Source organism: Leguminivora glycinivorella, chromosome 6 (assembly GCF_023078275.1).
Source record: "Leguminivora glycinivorella isolate SPB_JAAS2020 chromosome 6, LegGlyc_1.1, whole genome shotgun sequence".
Classification (NCBI taxonomy): Eukaryota; Metazoa; Arthropoda; class Insecta; order Lepidoptera; family Tortricidae; genus Leguminivora; species Leguminivora glycinivorella.
The window spans coordinates 16,839,619-16,859,194 of NC_062976.1; the positions used below are offsets into that span (position 1 = coordinate 16,839,619).

Sequence of the window (19,576 nt, forward strand, 5' to 3'; positions counted from 1 at the left end):
TCTAATTCCCTAATGACTTCAGCTGAATTGGTTGTTTTTACCGCAGATATAAAAACAAATTTGGTAAAAGAATCTACCAATACTAATAAATATTTATTACCGCATTTTGATTTTACAAATGGACCTAAATGGTCTATGTGAAGCGTATGGAAAGGCTGGGCATATTTTGGCAAAGGATACAACTCTCCCTCTTTTGCACCACCCTTATTTTTGTAATAAATACAATTGATACAGTTTTTAATATATTTTTTTACTGTATGTCGCACTCTTGGAAACCAATACAAGTTTTCGATACGCTCTACCGTTTTATCTACCGAAAAATGACCCAGATCGTCATGATTGCTTTTTATAATCTGCCATATACATTTTTTTGGGACTACCCAACGACGACCTCGGGTTGTTCTTCGGTAGACTTTGTTTCCTAGCATTTCGTATTTACTAAATATATCCGTATTTTCCTCGGCCTGTCCTGATTCTAATATTTGTTTTATTCTAACTAACTCCGGGTCCTGTAATTGCACAGACATCAACCAATCAGCTTCCGTTATCGATAGAACTACTTCCGATTCGGCTCTCTCGCCAGATGGTACCGGATTTCGACTTAGCGCGTCAACATGTTGCATACGCGAACCCTCCCTATGCTGTATATCAAAAGCAAATTCTTGAGTTAACAATACCCATCGTGCAATGCGAGGGATTATTTCCTTTTTTGTTAGCGCATACCGAACAGCATTGCAGTCTGTTATGATTTTAAATGGTGCATCTAATAAATAAAGCCTAAACTTTTGTAATGACGAAATAATCGCTAGAAGTTCCAGTTCAAAGGAATGATAACGTTTTTCGTCGTCAGAAGTTTGCCTGCTGTAATAATGAATCGGTTTCTCCCCTTCATCAGTGACCTGCATAAGAATGCCAGCTACCCCCTCTCGACTCGCGTCTGTATACAAGATTTTCTCTTTTGCCGGATCAAAAATGGATAACACATTTCCAGAAATCAATTTCTCTTTTAACGTAAGAAATGCTTGCTCATGAATGCTTTCCCACATCCAAACTGAATCTTTTTTTAGTAATTTTGTCAAAGGTGATGATATCATTGCAAAGTTCTTAATAAATTTTCTGAAATAACTTGTCAATCCCAAAAATGAACGAAGTTGATGAATATTTTTGGGTGGTGGAAAGCATTTCACCGCGTCTAATTTGGCATCACTAGGCATAACTACGTTTGGCTTGATTTTATAACCCAAAAATTCGATTTGTGTTTTAAAAAAGTGACATTTTTTTAAATTAAGCGTCAGCCCATTTTTACGGAATATCTCGAGAACTTCCTCAAGTAATTTGAGGTTCTCTTCCACAGTTTTTGTAACTAAATATACGTCATCCAGGTAAACAATGACATTCCCAAATCTCAGATTTCCTAACACCTTATTCATCATATCCTGGAAACAAGACGGGCCGTTAACCAAGCCAAATGGAAGCCTTAAAAATTCATAGTGCCCGTCTTCCGTGATAATAGCACTTTTAGGAATTGATTCCGGACTCATTAGAATTTGGTAATACCCACTTTTTAGATCGAGACTGGTAAAACACTCATTTCCTTGTAACCTATCCACTAAATCTTCAATTCGGGGCATAGGATATTTATTTTTCACTGTAACCTTGTTTAACGCGCGATAATCTATACAAAGTCGCTTTTCTCCGTTTTTCTTATTAACTAATACCACGGGACTCGCATATGGAGAATCGCTATGTCTCAGTATATCGTTCGCTAATAACTCGTCGATCATATCACGAATAGTCTGCCTATCTGACGGAGATGATCTAAACGGTCTACATTGAACTGGTCGCGGGTCTGTTACATTTATTACCATTTCATGATTATTGGCCTTGCCTAATTCCTTGACGTTATTAGCTACACAGTCACTGTATTTTCGAAACAGCATCATTAACTCCGCGTGATTTGAATCCGCATCAAGTTCAGGCTCACCAATACTATTGCAAAATTCATTTAACGTTTTGACATAATCAAACTTTAACACTTCACCTATCCGCGAGTACATCAAGTCGGACCGTTCAGTCACATTACGTCCAATCAATATGTCACACCCTACCAGATCATCCATCACATAAAACTCCACATTGTTTACTTCAACCGAATCTAGTTTTAAGTTTGCCTTATAAACATTGGTAACAATTTTTGACGTATCTTTTTTATAGCCATTTAAAGTCACTGGCGAGGGCAACTCGGTTGTCTGTAAACAATGTTTCGTTGCTAATGACTGTGATATAATCGAACAGCTACTGCCCGGATCAATGAATGCATCGTGAGACAAGGCATGGTTTAGGACTACCCGTTTTACAAACTTGTTTCGAGAATTGGAAGATGACACAAATTTCACCTCAGGTTTATTAGTTGTCTGTTCTGTTTTAACATTTTTCTTTCTATGGCATGTCGATTCAACGTGTCCTCTAATTCCGCAAAACTCACACTTTATGTCACAATGCATTCGCTTATGATTTCCGCCACACAAGAAACATTTAATTGTTTTACGCGCCTGTGAATTATTTTCATTTTGACCGGCAGAACTAGACGGAACAGCTCGACTTGTGGCGGCAGTTGCTGCATTATTATTAGTGCTAACCGCGGATGATTGAGCGTGATTTGTCTTTGATACTGAAACACTCGTGTGTTTCTTTGTTTTGTATGTCCGGCTATGCAAATAACTCGCGAATTGATCACACGAACTAAATGAATTCGATTCTATGTTTCCGTCGCCTATATTTCCGAGTACTATTGAAATGACGTCTTGATCCGAAAAATTTAAACGTAACCCATCGATTTTACATTTCTGATCGAAATAAAATTCATATAGGGATTGATTATCCGCTGGTTTTCGTTCTATTATTTCCTTCAACAATTCAAACATGTTCCTTTGAATTTGAAAACTAACAGATAACCTAGTATGCCAATCCGACCACTTCCATGACGGCCATTGGTGATCAGTGCGTAACAATGAATCATACCACAACTTAGCTGAGCCTTTAAGTTTATTCAAAGCTTGATAACGCGTTATCTCGTCAGACCAAGAGAATGTACTTGCGTAAGATTGAATCACTCTAAGCCATGCATTAATGTCATCTTTCAGAGGGTCAAACTCGGGTATAATATTGTACAACGTAGGCGGGTTATTGTGACTTACAGTTTCGGGTCCATTTATGCGTAAAGGCTTACTTGCCCGGTCTCTTTTCTGGCGTTTTGGAGGTGGAGGTGACGGGGTTCGAGCTAGGGTTTGCAATCCGGATATTCGAATATCCGAATTATTCGAATATCCGCCAATATTTTTATCCGAAAATATTCGAATAATCCAAGTGAAATTATCCGGATAAACGGATAATTTCTATAAACATTATTTTTTATTTATAAGTAATATATTTAATAGAAAGAAGTTACTGAAACCAATTTCGATCAATTCTTAATACGGACAATGTTATTGCTAACAAGTTAACACCTATTTATCTTCAAAATCAAACTAATATTTACAAAACGAAGAATGCATTCGTGGACAAGAAGTAAGCAGAATGCCTCACCCCACGCACTTAGTTCTTATCAAATATTCGATTAATTGGATGATTAAAAAAAACAGAAAAACGTTCAAGTATTATTTTTTAATATGAAAACGTTACCCCAACCTACTTTCATTACTGCTAATAGCTAACGTGAAGTTATCTGTAAAACCGTACTTAATAAGGGAGATTTATACCTAGATTTCCTGGTCCCTTGTTTTTTTTTAAATTGAAATTTAGCGCCTCACTCCGAATTTAGCTGTTATCAGTTCCATGGCAATTTAGTACGCCAGAATTCCCTCCACTTCACTAATAAATATAAGGCAATTTCCTTTTAAGTCCTTAGTTAAATGCATACACAAAGATCGGTCTAATTACTACTTATACTTTGAAATCTTAGTCGATCTACAGATCAGCTTGGAAACTAAAACCCATAAAATCGCTGCCGAGCAAATTGAGGCGTTTTGGATTTGAATATTTAAATAAGTTCGCCTTTGTACCTCCTCCTTCTTCATTCTTTTAAATTTTATGTCTTGTATATTTTATGTTGGTGGTACAATAAAGAATTTACTTACTTATTTATCACCTCTCCCCTTCCATTGGTACTTTGGTACCAGCCACTGTGCAACTAAGGTCTAAAATGATCCACACCTGGATAGGAAGTGTCTTCTCTTTTTTTGGTTATTCTGTTTTGAACGAGTACCTATATCTTTCCTCATTCCTGTTCTAAGACCCTAACTAGGACGCTTTTGTTTAGAGCCTACGAAAAGAGTTTTCAACTTTTTATATTAAGTATCCGATCCGGTCCAAGATGGCATCTGGTACGGGCGTAGGCATTTATGCAAATGACTAGTGACTACAGTGGTAGTATCAGCATGGGCAATTATGCCACTGTCTTTCAAGCCGAGACATACGCAATAATTACCTGTGTACATAAGAATATAGTTAGACAAACCCAAGAAAAGAATATCTATATACTCAGCGACAGTTAGGCGGCAGTCAAAGCCTTCACATCGCCCAGAGTTGACTCTAGACTGGTATTAAACGGCATCCAAGCTCTTAACAAGCTTGGAAGGCAAAACAAGGTGCAACTGGTATGGATACCGGGGCACGAAGGCTTCATTGGCAATGAAAATGCTAATGAACTTGCCAAGGCCAGGTCTGAAGACAACGTCACAAGGAACCATTAAAACGGCTATGAAAGACCATACAAAGGCTAATCACCAAAAAGAGTGGGATGCCCTGGTAGGTCTGAAGCATTCAAAGCTCTTTATACGGAGGGTAGAATCTGGATGCAGCAAAAAGCTAGGAAAGCTAGGCAAAAGACAACTCAAAATTATAACGGGGGTGTTCACAGGCCATTACGGGATCAAAGGAATTTTGGCCAAGATGGCACACGCTGACTACACAGATTGTCGCATGTGCGGCGAAGAGGAAGAGACCATCAGACATCTAATGTGTGAATGTCACGCCCTCGCCAGACAAAGAATGAAGAACTTTGGAGCAGGCTACCTAGTACCAAAGGACATCAGAGAGCTACCCATGAGCCTCATCATCCGATACGTGGAGATGGTCGAGAAGCTCCTGAATAGCTGAAGGATCTTAAGATCGAAGGGGTAATTGCACAAAAGATCCCGATGGGTCGAAGTGTATCCGGAAGGGCCCCCGCAGATTTAAGATTAGATGAGTATCCGATCCGATCGAGCGAAGGACCGACTCCTATACATTCTCGAAATCATTCAAGGCGCCATCTTTGATTTTTGCCTTTGACATCCTTCCTATATCCGATATCGGATCGGATAATATGACAACGCTGTATGGCCCTATAACCATCATCATATCCAATGATGTTGTCTCACGTTCCACTCTACAGAAGCCATCCTCTCTACCATCCATTTCCAAGGTAAAGGTGTTGTCAGAAAAACTTCTCGTTATACCTAACACCTAACTAATCACTACTACTAACTGTCTTATATCAACAGCTCACTATCTGATTGCAAGATTCTAGTCATAGAACTAAAGATAGAGAGCTAGGCATGTTTTAATTTCTACAGTTTGCTGATTTACGCAAAAAATAAATAAAAATGTAGGTAAATTTCGCATTATGGCGCTCATCTATCTCAGCCGTTATCAATTCCATGCTTATACGCACCTGTAACATTAATTTTGTTCCCTTTAATAAATTATCCGAAATTATCCGAATTATTCGAATATTCGAATAATAAAAATTGTATTATCCGAATTATTCGAATATTAAAAATCCGTCGGATAATGCAAACTCTAGTTCGAGCACTCTCACTGTCAGAACTACTGATGGTACTAGAACTGCTAACTGATCGGGCGCGTTTATGTTTACGACTTTTCTTCTTATGTTTCCCCATGACACGTGGATAACCACTTCTGATGAAAACTACAATCGGCAACTTAATGAAAACAACGAATCCCCAATATATAAAATACTTTTATTAAAAAAACGACAAGATTACAATTACACTTCAAATCAAACGATCGGACAGCAATTAGAATAATCGATGTTCTCGTGTCGAGTGCCAACCCCGCAAGAAACGCGCACAGCCGAGCATGCCGGTTTTGTTCCACGAAGTGGCGCCCTCTGTCGACCGGAAACTGCTGCTGCGTGCTACGATAGCACCACCGGAAGCTGCAGTCAGTGACGTTCCTTCTTTGTTGCCAACAATTCCGAAGACGCGTTTACTCCAATTTTATTTGTACTATTTTTATTTTAGTTTTTCCGTAGGTAAGGTCAGTGCGGGCAAGACCGGCATAGTTTATTTGAAATAAAGTTTGAGTGGATAAAACTCTATAATTAATGTAGTCTGGCGTAATGCGCATGGTCCTATCCTATGAGATAGCAAATATTATATTTTACAAAGCTTTTATAATATTTTGGTGAAATAAGGTACTTTTATTTAAGTCATAAAAATCACATTTTATAAGGCTCGGCGGGTTGACCGTCCTCCCGCGATGAGTACAGAAAGACCGTCTAGTGCTTGTTGTCGCGTAATTTCATATGAGACTAGGTTCCAGAATCATGATCATTGTTATTTTACGTAATAACAGGGCAGAATGTGCTAGATAATTAATAAATTAATGTTAAAATTTTGAACATATAAGCATTTTTCTATTTATAAGGCAAGACCGGCATAAGTCCCGTAGATGGGGTTCATAACCTTTTCTTTTCAGGTCCAGATATTGCATAATACTGTTTTTACAACGAACACCTGCGATACAATTTAGTCACGATATTACAGACTCATATAAATCCAACTACTTATCTGTTTTTGAAACTTTTTTATTAAGAAAAGATGTCGTGAATTGGTTTGGTAACATTTCTTAGCAATGCTTGGTTTTTCTATAGTTACTACCAGAGTTACCAACTACCTGAGCTACCACCCCCGAAAACCTATTGACGACACCCATGACGACTTTTTGTCAAAGTGACAGCCAGCAATGTCAATTAACGGTCGGGTAGCCGTAAAATAGTCGGTCAAAAGTGTCAAAACCGTTTTAAAGGGTACCCATACGGTCCCTGTTGGGTAATGCTGATTATAAAAATAATAACCAACTTGAAACCCTATTCTCTTTTAAAATATTTGTCACCGCATGTTGCACAATCTAAATATACTTAAACAAAAATAATAAAAAACGGTTAGAGCTTACGATAATTCTACCAACTTAAATATGATGATGAATAATGCAGTGTAGGCTTACTTCTGTTCACCTCTTATCATTCTTCACAACCATGTCACATATATTTTATTTTTACTTAATACTTTCAAATGATTTTAGTAACACCATACGAATCATTATCAAAACTGTATTTCGAAGTTAAAATCAAAAACGGTACAACTATCATAAGCCAAAAACGTACCTATATATTGATATTGTTTAGACTCGACTTATTTCCAATAAAGCCTAAAAAAGTTTAGCAACTCCTTGTTTATCATATGCCGGTCTTGCCTTTCTCTTTTATGCCGGACTTTCTGACTAGGCACAATTTGTAAGTTACATATTTCAGAACATAAAACTAGAAATTGAGCGCGTTTTGAGTAGAATAATAGTACTAGTCAGAAATAACGGTTATTAAATGACTGCGTTACATACATGATATACAAATATTCCGACTGCTTCTATTTTATTTTATTTTTTTGCGGAACCATGTTGAACGTGATGTTCGAGTTCGAAACGAGAAACAAGTTTATTGTTAACTAGTGTTCGTCCTAGGGATATGTATTGAAGACCAATGGATTAAGGATGAAAAACTGCTATACCTCCAGAGGTGTGAGAGGCGTAGATATATAAACAAAAAAGTTATAGTCAATAGACGGTCTTTCCGGGTAGACGGTCTTCTCCACACTGACCTTATGTAGATTTTGTTCGAAAATGTTTAATTAACATTGTAAGTACATTTTTATTTACTTTGACTAGACATGATCTTTCCGTGTATATAATTAAGTACACTCATACATGCAAAAGAATGATAGATACAGTACAGGGTGAAATAAGAAGGACTGTTCAAACTTTGCATAGTGAATTTTGAGGTCATAATGAACAACTTTTATTATGGGACCAATGCTGAAATCGCGAATAAAAAAATTGACTATTCCATAGAAATGAGCGGCATCATGAGAGTCGAAATGTATGAAACAGCCAAATATTTTTTTCACAATTTCAGCATTAGGCTTCATAATAAAAGTGGTTCATTATGATCGCAAAAGTCACTGTATGTAAAGTTTGAACGGTCTTTTTTAGGGTTCCGTAGTCAACTAGGAACCCTTATAGTTTCGCCATGTCTGTCTGTCCGTCTGTCCGTCTGTCCGTCTGTCCGTCTGTCCGTCCGTCCGTCCGTCCGTCCGTCCGTCCGCGGATAATCTCAGTAACCGTAAGCACTAGAAAGCTGAAATTTGGTACCAATATGTATATCAATCACGCCAACAAAGTGCAAAAATAAAAAATGGAAAAAAATGTTTTATTAGGGTACCCCCCCTACATGTAAAGTGGGGGGCTGATATTTTTTTTTCATTACAACCCCAACGTGTGATATATTGTTGGATAGATATTTAAAAATAAATAAGGGTTTAATAAGATCGTTTTTTGATAATATTAATATTTTCGGAAATAATCGTTCCTAAAGGAAAAAAAAGTGCGCCCCTCCCTCTAACTTTTGAACCGTATGTTTAAAAAATATGAAAAAAATCACAAAAGTAGAACTTTGTAAAGACTTTCTAGGAAAATTATTTTGAACTTGATAGGTTAAGTAGTTTTTGAGAAAAATACGGAAAACTACGGAACCCTACACTGAGCGTGGCCCGACACGCTCTTGGCCGGTTTTTATTTCACCGTGTGTTTATGTGTATACTCTTAACATGTCTGACGCTTCCGTAGTACGAGTCATGAATGCATGTATCAATGTTGGGATTTAATTTATTACATTAATATCGTATCGGAACTTGATTCCACCCACGTTACTTTTAAACCATTTACCATTTTTGCTTGTGTAATAAAAGCTTTTTTGTTTAAAAAGAATAAGCAGCGTTTAATACAGTTTGTGTCGCTCGTTAAGCGCCTGCGCTGCGCTGCGCCGGCGCAGAAGCTATCGGAAGCAATTACACGTCGTTCACTTTATTAATTTTCATAACTACCCTCGCGACATCAAAGCGCGCCGCTGGCCCGCGCCCTCGCGCGGCGCTGTGCCGCAAGTGAGCTCGACAAGCGGATTCTAAATGATATATTATATTGATATAAAAATCTATAGAGGAAAAAAGTTAATTTTTTAATTGTTCACAAAAAATTCAAAGTTTTATACTAAAAAGGTCCAGTAAGGCTTTTATATTTTAGATTCCTACATTTCTCAACAGTAATATGTATCTGATAATTTAACTAATAACTGTATAATTTATTATTCTCACTATCCTATTGTTATTCTGACATGGTTGTGTTTATTTTTATTCATATTACTTGACGATCCTTTTTTGGTGATCATTTCATATTCTGCAAATTTAACTTATTTTAATTATATTGATACCATTTTCTTTTACTTTTTTGACGATCACAATATAGATTCTTATAAATTGACATAAATGTAATTTGTACTGTAATCATGTTGTGAAATAAATATATCTAATCTAATCTAATCTAATCTATCAAAAAATATGTATTTTTAAGACTGTCTGTGCAAAGGTTGGGTAGGAATAATTAGGTGTTTTATTTACGTTTGAAAAGATCTTTTGGTCTAACAACTTCTTAAGCCCTGAACTGATGTTTTGTTATAAAATTTTACTGAAAATTAAAATTTAGGTACATTTAATTTTCCATTCAAAAATTATTATTTTTTAGACATAGATTGTCTACTAGAAAATTTGTAATCCTGAAAACTTTTCGATTGCATACGTACGGGTAATGGCCTCCTTAAAAAAGGCACCAATGACTAGAATTTTCCTTTAAAATTACTCTTAATTACTTATTAGGTATTGAATACCAAAGAACAACTGGTTTCGCGTAACTTGCGCCGCATGGTACATTGCACCGGCGCCTCTGTTTGGCTTCTGAAACCCTTGAAGACGCAGCACTGGCACCGACGCCCTTTGATCTCCACGCGACACTTAAACGCGTATAGTCCACTTTTAAACATTACTGTATCTGTGTAGATACAGTCATGTCTATAATACATATCTACGACAAAACATCATATATGTATACTAACTAAATTAAGCAAACATTTAATTTATTAGGAATTAAGAAATGAAGATGCGAACATGTAATAAACTAAACCGCTCGGCTCATCTGTTTCATCAAATTCTGTAATAATTCCAATTTTAAGTCAGCAGTTCTTAAAAAGTTTGTACATAGCCACGTCAGCAAATTTAAATTGATCCTATTTTGTTACCAACATTTAGTAATATGAGTCGACTTTCGTAAGATATGTATATACAGGATAATTGTTATAATTAAGAAAATATAGATACTAGCGAACCTTAATGACGAAATAAAACTTACTAAAATCCCAATTCATCAAAAAAATCTTGGTAACAAAATAGGAATAAAAAAAACAAATTTAACTTTTTCCTTAATTTTTGTACAAACTTTTTGAGAACTGCTGAAGTAAGAGAAAAGGTTAGGGAGGTTTTGATTTTGATTAATACCATTGATTAGGTTCTTAGGAGAGTTCATCAATAAAAAACATATGTACTAATGTAAAATTTATTCAAAGCAAAAATGATCCAAAGCAAAAATGATGATATAGAGTTAACTTTAGTTAGAACTTAGAATTAGTATATAATAGTATCAATTGTAATTTCAACTCAATTTTAAATATTTTTTTAAATACCTATGTACATGTGACGTGTAAAAGTGCCCCTGTGGCCTATTTGCTGAATAAATTATTTTGATTTTTGATTTGATTTTTTGATCCCGGCGAAATTAATGAGAAATTTGAGCAAGTAAATTATATTATAAAATAAATACACAATAATTAGTCTTATTTAAACAATGTTTTCAGTCAAACACATATGCATTATAACTCTCATATGTATGAAATATATATGTAATATATCTATGTACTGTAAGAGAGTCGGCCTATCAGTGGAGAGCATCCAAACATTTAAACAACGCTTTGAATCAATATTTTTTTATATTTTAGGAGCTAAGTACAACCGTTCACTCTCAATCGCTGCTTCTATATGAATGCCCCATTGAAGTGTCTGTTTTCCTTGACGTTCTTATACTGTTCCAATTTTAAATCAGGGACTGCCAGTCAGCGACCATGACTGCTGTAAAAGGTTTCATTCTGAATGCGAAACCTCTTACATATCCCTCCCCCTTATGTTAGAAGCAGCCATTGTTCACAATACTACACCCTATCCTATCCTATTCTACCCTAACTACCGGTTGGCCCTACCTAAGCCAGGCCCCCCTACACACAAAAAAAAAATCTCCTAACACCCAATAGTGACAGCCTCATTCAAGGTAGCCAACATCTAACGCTCTTTGCGTGGTTGCCTAGTCCACGGTTGAGACCGCCATAATTTGGATAGTTGGACTATAGCCAAGGTCCTCGCAAATTAGTCAGATATGGACTATGGTTAGGAAAACCAATGGCAAAAACCTAACCCCTGCCCATCGACTAAACCCTTTTATTTTGAACTTTCTGACAGCTAATTGTCTGTGGCCATGACTAGATGACATTGACATGACAGCTGTTAGCAAATTCACCTAACTTCAAGTAAAAAAACAAGGCAAAACGTTTATTTCACATGAAAAAACATAATAAATTTTGAAGATGCCGATTCTTGTTGGCGGTGGCGTTGAAGTGGGGGCTTCTCATGGCCGCCAATCTTCCCGCCGCGCCGGTTGCGAAGTGAAGTGGAGCCCGAACGGCTCATGAAGATTGCTGCAGCTGTAGTGTGCTGCACGTTGGTGATGACGACGAAGTGGGGGTTGCATATGACCGCCAGCCATCTCGCCACACCGTGAACAGCTGGATCATCTGGTCATCTAGTCGGCCTTGTCTTGATACATGTAAAAGAAATGTGTATGAACGTTGTTCTTTGTAGTCAGGAAATTATAAGGGTGTTGTGACATTACTCTATAACTTTAAACGATTGTATCTATTTATTAAATATTTACAGTTTGGGGTGTGTTTTATTCCACAGTTTACATATTTTCATATAACTTAGCCTTATTGGTAGCTATAGGAAAACATTATGGAATAAATATGCCTATCAAATAGTTTTTATTCTATTCATTGCATAAATAATATGTATAGTATTCTACCTGTTATATATTGCGCCAAAATAATTAGTTCTACGTGGTTATTTACAAATAATTATCCTTTTTAATATTAGGGATAGGCAAATGACATTTTCTGTCACAAGTCGTTTTTCCTTTGAAATAATGTACATTTTAGTTCACAAATCACAATTATTCCGTAAGTTCTACAATATAATGTATAATTAAAAGATTGAAACTAACTTTACATTGCCTATCTAATGTAACCTACATATCTAGGAAGATTTACTGCATATGTGTATGATTAAGTATATAGGTATGATGGAGCTGATGTTCACGCAATTTGCGTCGACGCCCATGGTCACCGAAGAGGAGTCGTAGAGTTTCTTGAACAACACAATCTTGATGGCCCGTTGCTCTGTTGAATGTCTCGCATTCCATTTTTACGTCAATTCTGCACAGCTATATTTTAACTACGGAATGGGTGACACTGAATATTAGATAATAAGAAATATATCACCCGGAATAGCTCTTCGTATTGGCGACGATGGTCCCTTTTTTTTCCTTCTTCTTAAAGCGCGTTTGGCTTATCGCTTGGCATGCGCTTCCTCGCGCTGTGAGGTCGGGGTTCGTTGTCTGAAAACTCTGAAACCGAAACTAGGGGAAACTTTCAGACATTAGTGCCTCCACCATGTAAGAGAGTCGGCCTATCAGTGGAGAGCATCCAAACATTTAAACAACGCTTTGAATCAATATTTTTTTATATTTTAGGAGCTAAGTACAACCGTTCACTCTCAATCGCTGCTTCTATATGAATGCCCCATTGAAGTGTCTGTTTTCCTTGACGTTCTTATACTGTTCCAATTTTAAATCAGGGACTGCCAGTCAGCGACCATGACTGCTGTAAAAGGTTTCATTCTGAATGCGAAACCTCTTACAGTACTTTCAAAAATAAATAAAGGTAGAACCAAAGGATAACATAAATCAATAGGTATTCCCAAACAAACAAAATTTACATGCATCACGAGAGGCGAACACTGGAGCACAAGAGACTTATCTCGCTAAAACGATTCCCACATAAATAAAGCTCATCGGATATGAAACCGTATTTACATAAGAAAAATATAAAGAGGCCTAAACGATAGGTCCATAAGGGCGCCGTATCGGCCCCACTCGGGAGTCTTGAGACCCAGCTCACGTCCGCGGGGAGCGCCTTTAATAACAATACGAAATATCAGTTCGTTCCTCCGATCGCAAATCTACGTCAATAACATATCCAATAGTAGCGCTCAATTCATTTCGACATAATCTCGTATACCGGGGCACGTTTCCCGCCTAAATCTACCGCCACATGTCGCCAAGATGGCCGGTCGGGACCAAAGAAAGAGGAGACCACGAATCGGTAATATCTTTCGAGTCCATAAACTTAAACGTTTATTTGTAGCGATATTTTGTCCTTTTGCGGATATTGGTTTACTACGTAAGCAGCGGCCAGCGGGTATACAGGGCGTTCCAAGACTATGAGACATCGTAGATAGAATATTTTTCAGCAATTCCCGTCAACTTTGTACAAAAATTAAGGGAAAAGTTAAATTTGTTTTTATTAATTCCTATTTTGTTACCAAGATTTTGTTGATTAATTGAGATTTTATTAAGTTTTATTTCGTCATTAAGGTTCTCTAGTATCTATATTTTCTTAATTATAACAATTATCCTGTATATATCTTACGAAAGTCGAATTATATTACTAAATGTTGGTAACAAAATAGGATCAATTAAAATTTGCTGACGTGGCATTGTACAAAGTTGACGGGAATTGCTGTTTTCTGAAAGAAGACTTAGCGTCGTTTTTGAAAGTTAGTAATACTGCATTCAAAAATGTTCTAAAAATTACATGCTTCGTCTGGAAAACGAATAAAAATCACCCCATGTTAATGGAAAGAAGGAACAATACATTTTTTTAAAGGAACAACGTGAAATGTTTGAGTTCCACGACATTTAAGGTATTTTCCCAAGATATCTCATAGTCTTGGTACAACCTGTATAGGGGCGGGCATGCGGATAATAAGCACCTATCAAATATTTACGACTAGGTATCAGGAAGTAGGCCCGGTGAATGTTTGCTGAACTGACCCCGCCATTCCCTATCAATTGCTGTAATTACTTAATTTGGATTACTACTTACTTATTAGTCTTATTACACAGGTTTCCGAAGATCGACTATTATTATGCGTAATTTGTAGTTTCAATGTCCAAATGTAATGAACATTAAATTAAATTTGATTGACTATGATGAAGGTACTTTAGAAATTTCTTAAACCCATAAAAATACTAAATATTTACGTACGTAGTCCTACTGATCAATGCTAATGGTTACTATCAATCCATTGTCTTTTCTATTTTAACTGCGATTTAAAACTGTCAATTCATATGTGTAAAATAATGGGAACTAACTTCAATGATTGTATACATACTTAGAAAATACTTATTTTATGATCGAAGTAAATATCCCTACAATATTATTTATAGATATATTAATATGAAACAGATTCCGTAACATGTTTAACTTAATCACAGTATAATAAAGTGTACTATCGTACAGTATGGCCACTCCCGCTCCCCGCTGAAAGCGCCGCCCACCCCCTCTCGGTTACCTCACAGTTACCGCCTGTCTAAAACGCGAACAGTCGACCTGTCATATTTAACTCATCAAGCATGATACGCGTTTACCTACACGAGCTTGGACTGTGTGCTAGGAACGCGCCTCTTTCATATATTTGATCGCTAGTGCCCGAGATGTGACTTAATTATGTAGGTAACTCATAATAATTTTATTTAAGTCCGTTAAAAAGAAAAGTTTTATTATAGGTAAGTATCGACTTCTTATGTACAAAATAGTTGGTCCACAAAATCAATTCACCAGAATAATACCTTACTGGTATTTCTTTCCGTAATTACCCCGTACCTACACTTGAGGTAGCCACGTAGCTTCCTCAGCAGATAGCTGCACTTACAATGGAGGCAATTTGGGCCCACCGTCGCGTTCGTCAGTACAAATAAATCATTGACTTATATATCACTTTCTAAGGACGTGGCACACGGGAAACAGAAATGGCACCAGCACAGCGGTACCTACCGGTATCGTGTCGGTAGTTCTGGCATCAATGTTAGCTTAGGGTGCACTCGTGCGTTGCGGAGGAGTGCCGAAACGTACCTGCGACCTCGTCCTATAGCCCTGTGGCGGCAATCGAGGGGTTTTAGTGGGTAAACCATGGGTCTCATTAGTCCCACATAACCATTCCAGGCCGGTCCCTGCGCCTGGGATGGTATGCGTAAAGCATTTCCCCTCGAAAAAAAAGGGTGCACTCGTGCAGTCTTTGCGATCAATCGCACGCGTAATGCGAACTTATCATTAAAAAAATAAAGGTGTAGTGAAAAATGTTGTGTTTCACTCGGGGGCCAAATTTGTTTCACCTTCGTGCTTCAAACCTTCCCAATGCTCAAGATTCCACTTTGCGAATTTCGGAATCTTTCGCTTTGCTTGAGTATGAATTTTAGCACTTGAATGTTTAAGCTACTATACAGTCAAACTGAATATGTAGTTTTCAGCGATTTTAACAAATCTTCTAAGTACATACTATAGTTTCGGTTTAGCCAAGGCGGTTTCGATTTCGGCCGGTCACTAGGTAGTAGGTACTTAGGTATCATTAAATCGCGTTCAAGAGAATGCTCAGTGGAAATTATATGAATTATCCTTATCCTTACTTTCAAAATCTCCAAAATAAAGGCACGAAATAGTCTCAATTAAGCCATCCTTTCTAATGTACTGATTGATCAATCATCGGGCGCAATCGAAGTGCTGCTTTGTCTTGGCCGATTGTCCGCGCACGTGACGCGCCCGCTTTGAATTGTTGCAAAGACTAATGAAAATGGTAGAGCGGTGGATTTTCTATATGCTTGCTTATGTACGTATATAAATGAACAGACTCTATAGTGTTGGCTATATCGGGCTTCGGGCTATAATAGAGAGTTTAAAACATGGTAAAAACTAAAAATTTGTTTCACTAATTGGCTAAATGATCACTATGATCAGTTAGTAATATAGCTCATATTATCTACGCAGCATTTAGTTTATACATATTTGTATAACCTAGTAGGTTATTTGATTAATTATAAATTATTTCCAGGAGTGTGCTATCGTGTCAAAGTTACATAACGATATGCCAAAGTTTGTTATGTATTTAGATAACAGTATAAGTTACTATTATACCACTATCAAATAAATCATCATCGATTTAATGTATCTTAAATAAGCTAGAAAATAAAGTTAGATTAAGCTTCAATTTAAGCAAAAAAGTTCAATCTAAACCGTTTCATCCCTTTGGGAGTTAATTTGCAACATACAGATAAACACGTTAATCTTAAACCCTCTGCTTACGTCAGGGGTAAAAATACGGTTTTTAAATGTAGGGGCACTGATTCCACATTTCTTAGTCTATGTTAGCATAGACTGCCGGTGCCGGTTCGATTCGGATTGTGCCTGAGTGTGATTTATTCCATTGGGTTTTCCAGTGGTCTAGATTTATGCAATTTTAATAATTGACTCTACATACAAACCAGCTATTTCGTACAATACAAAATTACAAATACGTAGTATCAATAAGATGTATTTCGGTATCCATAGTCACTGTATTTTAGTGGTAATATCGATACATAGATAATCATATGTTATGTTCTAAATCGTGTCTAAGTAAATGTAGTATTGTAGCCTGCAATATTCATATTGCCGCCTCTGTCTATGTCGTCTACGCGGCATCCATACTAATATTATAAATGGGAAAGTGTGTGTGTCTGTTTGTTTGTCCGTCTTTCATGGCAAAACGGAGCGACGAATTGACGTGATTTTTTAAGTGGAGTAAAGGCTACTTTTTGTCTCTTTCTAACGCGAGCGAAGCCGCGGGTAAAAGCTAGTTTATGTATAAGTTTCCAGCCTTATTTACATAAATAAATAAAATAATTTTTAAGAAAAAAAAAACCGCCGCCTTTGGGGTTCTGGTGAAAGCTACTTGCGAATGTTGGATTACGTATTTTGGTTCTGACCATCACCAACAGTTCCACTGCACCAAATGTCACTATTCTGGACGTAAGTGCATGCTGTTCTTATAAAAATACCAAAGTCACTATAAACGTGCCGTTCAGATTTGAGGAGTTCCGTTCTGACCGTCATCAGCACTTCCACTGCACCAAATGTCACTGTTCCGTACGTAAATTCATACTGTTCCTTTAAATTTTAAAAAATTAAAAAAAAAAGATCCTTTGATGTGTGGACAAAAAACCGACACCAATCGGTTGGCCGGCAAGCGCAAGCGCCAACTGCCAACTTACGGCCAAGTAGCCCTCTACACGCTTGGCCAAGGGGGTTGGTGGAACCGTTGGCCATGTGTGTACAGGGGCCATAAGAGAAACTTATGACAGGCTGATTTGATTTTTTCTAACTCAATGAAGTCAAATTCTTGAAAAGTCAAATTCTTATACCTTTTTTTGTTTTTATATCTACCATTGTTGAAAATGTCAGCTCACATAAATATGAAGTAGCAAATGGGATCAAGCCATTATTTGAAAACCAATTGAAATGGATATGTTGAGAATTGGTTTTTTTAACTTTGCAAGCTCTCCACCATAACAGAAATATGGATTTCTACGTTCACGTTCATATTGTGTAAAGACGTTGTCCACAACTCTATTTTTGCTATAGAAACCCGTTAACTTTATCTGTTGTAATTATGTTTTCGTCAAAGATATCGCGGCAAGATACTCGTTTGCTACTTTCAATAGCCAAACATAATCAGAAAATAAATCTGCAAATCCAGTTTTGTTATAATTGATATAGCTAATATTTGGCAAAGAAAGAGCTATGGGGGTCGCGAAAAAATTAAGGAGTCATAAAGGACCGTGACACCATAAAGTTTGAAAACCACTGCTTTAAAAATATAAAAATCACCATATGTATGCCTTTCAGATTTGAGGAGTTCCCTCGATTTCTCCAGGATCCCATCATCAGAACTGGGTTCTGAGAAAAATGAGACCAATCTGTATGCATATACATTCAATCAAAAAAATTTTTTTCAAAATCGGTCCAGTAACGACGGAGATATCGAGGAACAAACATAAAAAAAAAAAAAAAACATACAGACGACTTGATAACCGTCCTTCTTGAGAGATATGAGGCGACGGTTAAAAAGGGATGTCCTGATAATAAATATCAAATCGAATTTTTGTTTTGAAATCTGGCCTGTACCAGTTGTACTGCACCTCCCATTCTCCACACTGAACAAAAAGGCAAAACAAAACAAATCCAAGCAAATAGACGAAATCAATCGCGCCTCAATCAGCGGGATGAAGGCGCCGAAGGTGGATGCAATTTGTCGGTGATGGGTCGACTCGCCAGCACGCGTCGAATTAAATGGAAATCAATAGTCGCACGTGACCGGCGACCCTTACATCTTGCCGCCGGACGGATAAGTCCTACATAGTTGCTGCGCGGTGGCCGCTAGCTGCCGCCGTGGTATGCGAGTTGAAAATGAATGTAGTATAAGCACATTGGTACCTGCATACTTAGTAGGGAATGCAAAACCTGGCCAATTTAAAACCCGAGTAATACACGAAAATAATGCGCCAACCAGGGTATTACCGGCTCTAAATATAACGGAGTACCCGGGTTGCACTAATACTTAAAGTCAGTTGCAACAAACCGTCTGTCACCACCGATAAAACGTTCGCTAAATTTTATTGTGTGGGAAGTCCTATAGACCTCTTCTGCGTGACGTTGATGCATTTGTCGAGTTTGGTTGAGGCAGCTGGCCCTACTGAAGAAATGGAGAACACTCGTGTGGATATACCTGTTATGTGCACCGGTGCATGTTCTAATGAAAACCCATCCTAGACTGTTAAGAGATTCATTAAGGTACACCGACATTATTATTGTCATTTGTGTCGTGGTTGCTGCTAGGATTTCAGCAGTCTGTATCCACAGCAACCGCGAATAAGGGCAGTATTAGGTTTGGCGATAACAAAATTCATTCACGCATTAAATTCCTAATGTCTAACAGACTTTTATCTGTTCAGCCTTTATATGTGATCGGTCTTGTGCTAATCATAAACAAGAGGAAAATTAAAGACTATGACGTGTTAAAGCCGGATCAGCAGCCTAAAAATCAGTTTCAACAGCGGAGGCTACGGAGGTCAATAAATAATCTATCCTTTCTATTAT

At 37.2% G+C, this 19,576-nt stretch overlaps 1 protein-coding gene across 1 annotated transcript in view; it reads left to right on the forward strand.

Annotated features, from left to right (window-relative positions):
* The window catches only part of LOC125227617, a 60,816-nt gene that overhangs the window by 22,327 nt on the left and 18,913 nt on the right, over positions 1-19,576 (forward strand). The gene's annotated exons all lie outside the window — the stretch shown is intronic.